Below are 8,629 nucleotides of genomic sequence, written 5' to 3' on the forward strand. Positions count from 1 at the left end.
GCACGCCAGATTAACCACTCTATCACTATATCAAGGGCGCAAAAAATTCTGTTGACGAAAAGGTTGCCTTTCATAACGCCCCAGTAAAAGTCCAAGCATTCTATCACAAACAAATTTATTACTTTACTGTAGTGAGAAGCCACGATTAGCTGAGTTTTTCAAGCTACTGAGCTATAGGGGCTCGGGATATATAACGTTAGTCACAAAGGCGATGTCGAATAGGTGATTTAAATAAAATATGTTTGGTAAGTTCAGGACGTTAGGGAGAGCCAGTGCTCCCACGAGGCTCTCGTTGGGTGGGGGATGGGCGGTGGAGGGATTCTCGAACATTTTCTTACCATGTAGTAAAGGAGGGGGGGAATGGCAAGTCGGTTTCGGGGTGACGGAAAGGTATCTGCCTGTATATGTATACGTGCCAACACATGACAGTTTCGTTTCTCAGTATTGCGCGGGAACGTAGAGGGCACGTGCGGCGGAAATGTTGGCGCCCCGTAAGTACACTGCGTACGAGAAAGTCCCAACTGACTAAAGCTTCAAGGGAGGCTCATTACTCGCGCTACGGGGTCCCCAAAACTGCTGAAGCAGGAGGGTCTTCATTAAAACTTCCTGTTGGGCGAGTTGGTAGTTCATATCGAATTAGAAATATTATAGCGCAAACAAAGACACGGACAAAAAAGAGAGGAAACACACACACAAGCGCTAACTGTCAACTGAATTTATTCGGTGAAAGCCACACCTTTTACAGGCCGAAGGATCGTGAGAAAAAAAACAAAAACAAAAATAAAACAAGGGTTGAGTCAGAGCCATCAAATCGCGAGCGCATGCGCGGATAGACAAGGGCATCACACTTCGGTTTATCTTCCATCTAAGTATCTAAGTAGCTGCATTAAAATAGTCAATCTCAGCCTGGAACAGAGATAAAGAAGGTTCGCTGATGCACTCGCTGCCAAGTTTTTGTATGTTATACAGAAACTTGGCAGCGAGTGCATCAGCGAACCTTCTTTATCTCTGTTCCAGGCTGAGATTGACTATTTTAATGCAGCTACTTAGATGGAAGATAAACCGAAGTGTGATGCCCTTGTCTACCCGCGCATGCGCTCGCGATTTGATGGCTCTGACTCAATCCTTGTTTTGTTGTTTTTTTTTTCTCACGATCCTTCGGCCTATAAAAGGTGTGGCTTTCACCGAATAAATTCAGTTGACAGTTAGCGCTTGTGTGTGTGTTTGCCGGTCTTTTTTGTCCGTGTCTTTGTTTGCGCTATAATATTTCTAATTCAATAGGAGGGTCTTGTAGATGAAAAATCCATCGGCTTTTCGTCCTACACCTCATTAGGTGGATTACAGCGTATATACATAGCCAATTTCCATTAATTTCGAGTTCATTTCATTTTGCGGCTCTTGCCGTAAATTCGTCTTTTTGCTGCGGACAATAAATAAAATAGGTAAAGTGAGAAAATCTCAAATTAAACAATTTTTTCATGCTCAAGTAACGCAGTAAACACGACAAAAGGAAGACGGGAGACGACACGAGCGCTGACTAACAACTGGTTATTTTATTCTGGGAAAAGTATATAAAAGGGCAGGACACAGGAAACAACCCCAAAAACAGAAGAACAAAGATTAAAACCTAAAAACCATACTGCGCATGCACATCATATCCTGACGTCTCTTTAACGAAATTCGAAGAGTATCTTCCACAGCAGACGGCACTCCCCTATATCCTGGACCTCACACAACGCCAAGAAAGCCTGACTCCTTATCTACCAAATTGATAGATGGTGAAGCAACACTCATCGGCTTCCTTCCTGATCCCATTGGCCTCGACCAACTTCGTACAAATGCAAACAGGGTTATTAAACAGGACACTTGTCTTATCTACTGGGGTAAGCAATCGTTGCACTCGCTGCAATGCAAAGCCAAGTTGTACGACACCGCTACTTTTTTCACCCATCTGTGGTGTTCGAACAATTGCTCATTGCTTCCCCAATTAGAAAGACAAGTCTCCTGTTTAATCACCCTGATCGAATTTGTAGGGAGATGGTCGAGGCCTTTATGATCAGGAAGGAAAAACTGAGCGTGTTGCTTCACCATTCATTAATTTCGTAAGTAAGGAGCCAGGCTTTCTTGGCTACTGTGTGAGGTCCAGGAGATAGGGGAGCGCCGTCCACTATAGAATATAGTCTTCGAATTTCGTTGAAAAAGATGTCATGACTCGACTATGATGTGCATGCGCAGTATGGTTTTTTTAGTTTTAATCTTTGCTCTTCTGTTTTTTTGGATTGTTCACGGTGTCCTGCGTCTTCATATACGTTTCCAAGAATGTAATAAGCAGTTGTTAGTCAGCGTATATGTAGTCTCCAGACTTCCTTTTGTCCTTTTTCATGAACCCTTACCAACAAGCCCAGTTTTATGTTCTCGTAAACAAATCTTTGGATTTTTTATTTTGTACAGCGATGTGCAAGAAAAAAGAAAACGCATAGCAAGGTTGACTGAAACCGATCGGCGTTATAATTTTTTTTGTCCTGAACCCGTTTGAACCCGTTTGAACCCGTTTGAACCCGTTTGAACCGGTTCGAGACGGTCCGAACCGGTTCGAACTGGAACGGAATGGCCCTCTGGAGCCGAACCCGGAACTGAACCCGAAAGGAGTGAACCCGAACCCGAACCGAACCCGAAAAAATGGCGGTTCGACACCCTGCATGCAACCAATTAAAGGGATCGTATAGTGATGCTCCAAGTAAATGGGACTGAGTTTAGTTAATTGCTTAATTAACCAATCAGCCTAATTAAACTTTGTAGTCAGACCAGATAAATAAATAAACCGAGTAATAAATTAGTCGATTTGGGGAATCGAAACAGGGTCTCCGGAGTGCGAGACGAGCCCGCTAACCACTCCGCCATGCCAGCTAGATGGTTTGGAATGAACAAAGGCGCGTCTAGTGAATACGGTGTCTTCGTTCACTCCCATCTTCCTCCCTTCCCGCTACGGCGAGGTTCAGGTGTCCACCGATAGGTGCAAGACAGATACATGTCTTTTCCTCAAAAACCAATTTACCGACGAGCAAGGCGTAGAGCCGAACGGGCGATGGCGTTCTGTGGACTCCCTGGCAGCGTTGCAAGACGCTGTCGCGTTGCACTCTTAGAGGCGAAGCTTAACATCTTAACCACACATCAGTGACAGAAGCAGCAGCACCACGCTTAAGGCTTTCGTCTCAGCACTTTACGTCAGCAAAGTGGCCCCATGAAATGTGTCTCGCCATAACTAGGCGCGCCTTTGTTCATTCGAAACCATGGCATGGCGGAGTGGTTAGCATGCTCGTCTCGCACTCCGGAGAGCGGGGTTCGATTCCCCAAATCGACCAATTTCCTACTCGGTTTTATTTGTTTATCTGGCCTGACTGTAAAGGTTAATTAGGCTAATTGGGTAATTAAGAAATTAACTAAACTCATTCTCACTTACTTGGAGCATCACTATACGATCCCTTTAATTTGTGGCATGGTCACGTCACGACCATTTCGACCAATTGAAAAGCGTGACATTTCTGTCGACAACTTCTGCTTACTACGACGAGGCATTAAAGGCTTACGCCTTAATAAAGAAATAAATCTTGGCTCATGCCGTACTGGCCAATGCATTGAAGGGCTCTGAAAGGGGGTCTCAAAAAGGTTCGAGATTCCTAGGATGTTACAGGACGCCGCATCACGAAGTCCCTTTATCAAAATTAAAAAAAAAAAATCCGTTTTGTAGAAGGTGAGCTATCTGTAGTCTAAATTTGAACACTAGCGCCTTCGGGTCTTTCACTCTCCTCTGGTAACTTTAGCACGTTCAAAGGTCGGCGCACCTCGCGCGGGAATTTCCTGAAGGGTGGAGCTTCCTGACCTACTGGAGCGACGCTGCCGACTTGCTAAGTCCATGATAGGCGCGTGACGCCCGAAAGAATATAACCGATGGCCTCCTCTGAACATAGCCGTCGCGGTGGCTCAGGTGTTATGGTGCTCGGTTGCTGACCCGAAAGGCGCGGGTTCGATCCTGTCCGCGGCGGCCGAATTTCGATGAAGGCAAAATTCTAGAGGCCCGCGTACTGTGCGATGTCAGTGTACGTTAAATAACCCCAGATAATCGAAAATTCCGGAGCCCTCCACTAAGGCGTCCCTCATAGCCTCAGTTGCTTTGGGACTTTAAACCCCACAAACCAAATCAAACCTCTGAACATAATTATGCAGAAGCGCGTGATGGAGGAGAGCGCGAATATGAAAAAGTCGCCAGGAAGGACTCATCAACTTTCATGAACGATTGTGGTTTCTCTGTTGCATGTAGAAGTGTATTATTTTCCTTAGGCGTTGTAGACTACATAATGTAGTGATTGAGCGAAGTTATGTACTCTTCTCGAAAGGTATCTCAGAGCCCCTTTAAAGATTGTTGTGTTTTTAATTCAAAGTGACTGCAGATAGACATTCGCTGTCCTTTCTTAGAAATGGAATAAAATTCATTTTCATAACAGATTCTTCAAGCGTGATTTGCCGCATGTAACGCAGTCTGCTGAGCTAAAGCCACCAAACTATTTGGACGTGCTTCTGTGGAGCAAGGGACAGTACATGTCTGACGGATTTTAGGGGCATTGGAGCCACTTTAAAGAGATGTTTCTTCTGCAGTGCCGAATTCATACCAAACGAGATTTAAAAAATACGCGAACGAAACTCATGCGCAACGTGAAACCACACCAAATTGAATGAGAAAGTGGAGGTTAGAACTACAACACGCACCATTTAAAATTATGAAGTACCTACGTGGCACCCTTAAAAACGCCGCGCATAAAGCCTCAGTTTAGACGAACACATGACCACCAAACATCATCAAGTAGGGCTAGAACAAAATATGAGAATTACTGAAGCAATGAAAAGAAACCAATAAGCTAAACGCAGTTCCAAGGACGCATGGTTGCAGACGTGAATGATATTTTTCAGTTTTTGAAGCGAAATGCTTCACTATAGGCTCGTCAGCACCGCGCTTCGCGTGAGCCGTAGGCAGGTTTGCCATTTCTGCGCATGCGCGAAACCGAGCGACATCACCTGCAGCGCAGGTGGTCGCCGACTCCCTAATTAAAAAAAAAAGAATGAAAAGCACAGAAACGGGAATAAAGCAAAATGAAAGAAATTAAATATCACAAAAAAATAAGTAAAAGACAAACAGTGCCCCATGAAACTCTCATATCTCGGTGTGCACCCGAACCGCGCCGTACGGGAAGAAAATTGAAAGAAATTTGGTTGTAAGGGAAGGAAATGCCTGTCTCTCATATCTTGGTGTACACCCGAAAGGTGTGGACACCACAGTACATGTCTCTAAAGCAGCGTTCTAAGACAGCACCGTATTCACTACACGCGTGTCTCCTCCTCCGCCTCCGTACAGGCAGTGTGTGGACGGCCGAACGCTTCCACCGTTATCGTGGTGCTCCCAGTGCATTGTGCTTGAACTGCGACAGCCATGACGTCAAACCAAGCGTAACTGAACCTTTTCGCTTGTATATCCAGGCTTAACCACAGCTAAGCCACTGCCAATTTTTGTTGCGAAAGCAACACTCCGACAGGTACTCCTGGTATGACGTCACTCTATGACGTCACTAGGTGTGGCATGACGTCAGAAGTCATTCTAAATGTCACGCGTGGCTACCGGCCGCCGCTGCGCGACGACTCGACTTGGCAGCCCATCTCTCACCCTGGTATGACGTCAGACATCATTATAAAGGTCAAACGTGGCTACCAGCCGCCGCTACGTGAAAGGCCGTTCATGAGCCTAGTATTGGTTTCGCAATAACTATTTACAGAGCACCTAGAAATGCTCTACTGGTTTGGAGAGAACAATGGCGTGTTTAGTGAATACCGTGTCTTCGTTCACTCCCATCTTCCTCCCTTCCTGCTACGGCGAGGTTCAGGTGTCCACCGAGATATGCCAGGAAGATACATTTCCTTTCCTCAAAAACCAATTTACCGACGAGCAAGGCGTAGAGCCGAACGGGCGATGGCGTTCTGTGGACGACCTGGCAGCGTTGCAAGAGCTGTCGCGTTCCACTTTTACAGGCAAAGCTTAACATCTTAACCACACATCAGTGACACAAGCAGAAATACTGCGTTAAAGGCTTTCGCGTCACCGCACTTTAGGTCAACAAAGTGCCCCCCCCCCCCCCCCCTGAATTTCTGAACAGGCACTTTCATAGCATATTTTTGCCGTCCATTTCACGCAAAAGCAATGTAACTCAGTATCATTCAGCCCAATCTAGCGTTACATGCAGTGCTGTTTTTTTTTCCTGTGGTCTTAAACCTCTAAAGAAAATCTTCATGTGGACTTGACAGTATTCTTGTTGTGTTGGATGGATGGAAACAACTTTATTACGCCAAAAAAATAAAAAATCTTCCAGGGTGGTTCCCTACTGGTCCAGGAGTCCACGGGCTTGCGCTTCACGTAAAGCTCGATCCACTAGCCATTTCTGGCCGGCGGGCTGAGCGGTCCGTAAAGCAGCCTCCCAGGAAGAATGAGTGGGATTGGGGATGGGGAGTACTGCCTTTGGGGAAGGACATTCCCAAAGGTAGTGGAAAAGTGTAGATCTGGGCGCGCCACAGGTGGTACAATCAGGAGGAAAGGTGGGGTGAAAGCATGAGAGACGGTGGGGGGAAATAAAACAGCCTCTCTGTAATTGCCGCCATGTGGCGCTGGATGAGGGCGACAAGGTACTGTGGGGTGGTGGCAGTGTCATGCGGCTGAGTTTGTAGAATGTTGTAATTTGATGATATGTATACAGGATTGGTGTAGCCTCGTTCGCAGGGTTGGGTGCCTGATCATCCGGGGTCCGGGAGGAGAGTTCTCGGGCCAGCTCATGAACGCGCTCATTACCGGGGATCAAGGCATGCCCAGGGACCCACGACAGAGTAACCGTTCGGTCGAGAGAGGTGACTGTGGCAAGAATACGATGTGTTGCCGGCGTCGCCACGCCCTTTAGGTAGTGGCGGTACGCGGCCTGGGAATCTGTGCAAATTTCAGTTACGTTTTTGTCAATGGTGGAGTGGGCCAAAGCAAGTGCGATGGCGGCTCCTTCCGCTTCTGCAGGCGAATTAGTCCGGATAGTGGCGGCGGCCCCCACTGTGCCGTCTTCATAGGCTGCGACTGCCGTGAAATATCCTGGTTTCGAATTTTGTGCCCCGTCGACATAAAGGATATCGGAGCGGTTGCTGTATGTTTTCGTGTAATAGCTCGCTCGTGCCTGCCGCCTACCCTGATGGAAACTAGCGCTGATATTGCGCGGTAGGGGCTTCTGATATATGTGATCCTGAGTGCGCAGAGAGATCATGTAAGGTGTAGGACTTGTTGGGGTGGGAATGGGTGGATTGAGACGTAGCTGTCGCAGTAGGCGTTGTCCTGTTTCTGTGCGACTCAGGCGAACTAATTGGTTGGTACGTTGAGCCTCTATTAATTCGGTCCCTGTATTGTCGCTACCAGTGGCCAGGAGACGTTTCGTGCTAACCGTCCGTGGAAGCCGTAGGGCGGAGGTGACAGCCGTGCGTATTAGGATGTCTGCCTGTTGTGTTTGCCGCTGAGTGAGTATGTGGTATGGGAGGTGGTATATAATGCGGCTAATGATTAGTGCATTTGTCATATTGAGGGTGTCCCGTTCAGACAGCCCATGATTGCGTGCTGCCACCCGCCTGATAAGTGCAGCGACCTGTTTGGTCTGTTTTTGCAAGAGCTGAAGGGTGGTGGTTGCATCGAGTGTGTTGCTAATGAGAAGGCCGAGAATCTTCACCTGAGGCACAATGGGCACTGGATTGCCGTACATGTGTAGTTCAATCTGGGGGTCACTGGGGAGGGGCTTCAGTTGCAGGATTTCCGATTTATTTGGAGAGCAACGGAGGCCTGTGTTTCTGTGTTTCTGTGTTTCTCTGAGGCCTGTGTTTCTACCACGTCTTGGTGTGTCACTAGCTAAATTTCTTGTCAAGATTTTTCTGCTACTTTGTTGACTGAGCAACTACCAGGGGACTAGACAACAGGTCGAGTTAACCCATCTTTAAAAATGCAGTCGGTGCTTGTTACAAAACTACCGTCCTATTTTTCTGACGACCACTTTCCGCAAACTGATAAAACATGTTACTACTCATAAAAATGAATTTTAACACAGTATTCAGTCTTCACTAGTTTTCGAAATGGATACAGAAAAGTGCACTCGACACTTATATAGTTTGTTACAGTCATTCTCTCACTTGCAGCCTGCCTTGATATTAAATTAAAATTGTTTTAAATTTCTTATATTTCTGCAGAGCCTTTGATAAATCCTCTCATGACTTATTAAAAACCTTCAATATCTCAACTATCCAAACATATTACTATCCTGGGTCGGAAATGTTTTTCGGAGCGAAGTCAGTTTGTAGCCGTGGTTAACCGAAATTCGGATTGACTTCGGGACGCTTCCGGCGTACCTGACGGCAGTGTCCTAGATTCGTTACTTCTGTTAGTTTGAATCAATTATATCGTTAACACAGTCTGCGAAGGTGTACAAATGTGGCTCTTTGCTAATGACTGTATTCGCTACCGACAAATAATTTCCATAGTTATCAAACTCACCTTTACGTGTGTCATCGATGA

The sequence above is a fragment of the Amblyomma mixtum genome, chromosome 2, assembly GCF_055824585.1.
Source record: "Amblyomma mixtum isolate Tamu chromosome 2, ASM5582458v1, whole genome shotgun sequence".
In the NCBI taxonomy this organism is placed as follows: Eukaryota; Metazoa; Arthropoda; class Arachnida; order Ixodida; family Ixodidae; genus Amblyomma; species Amblyomma mixtum.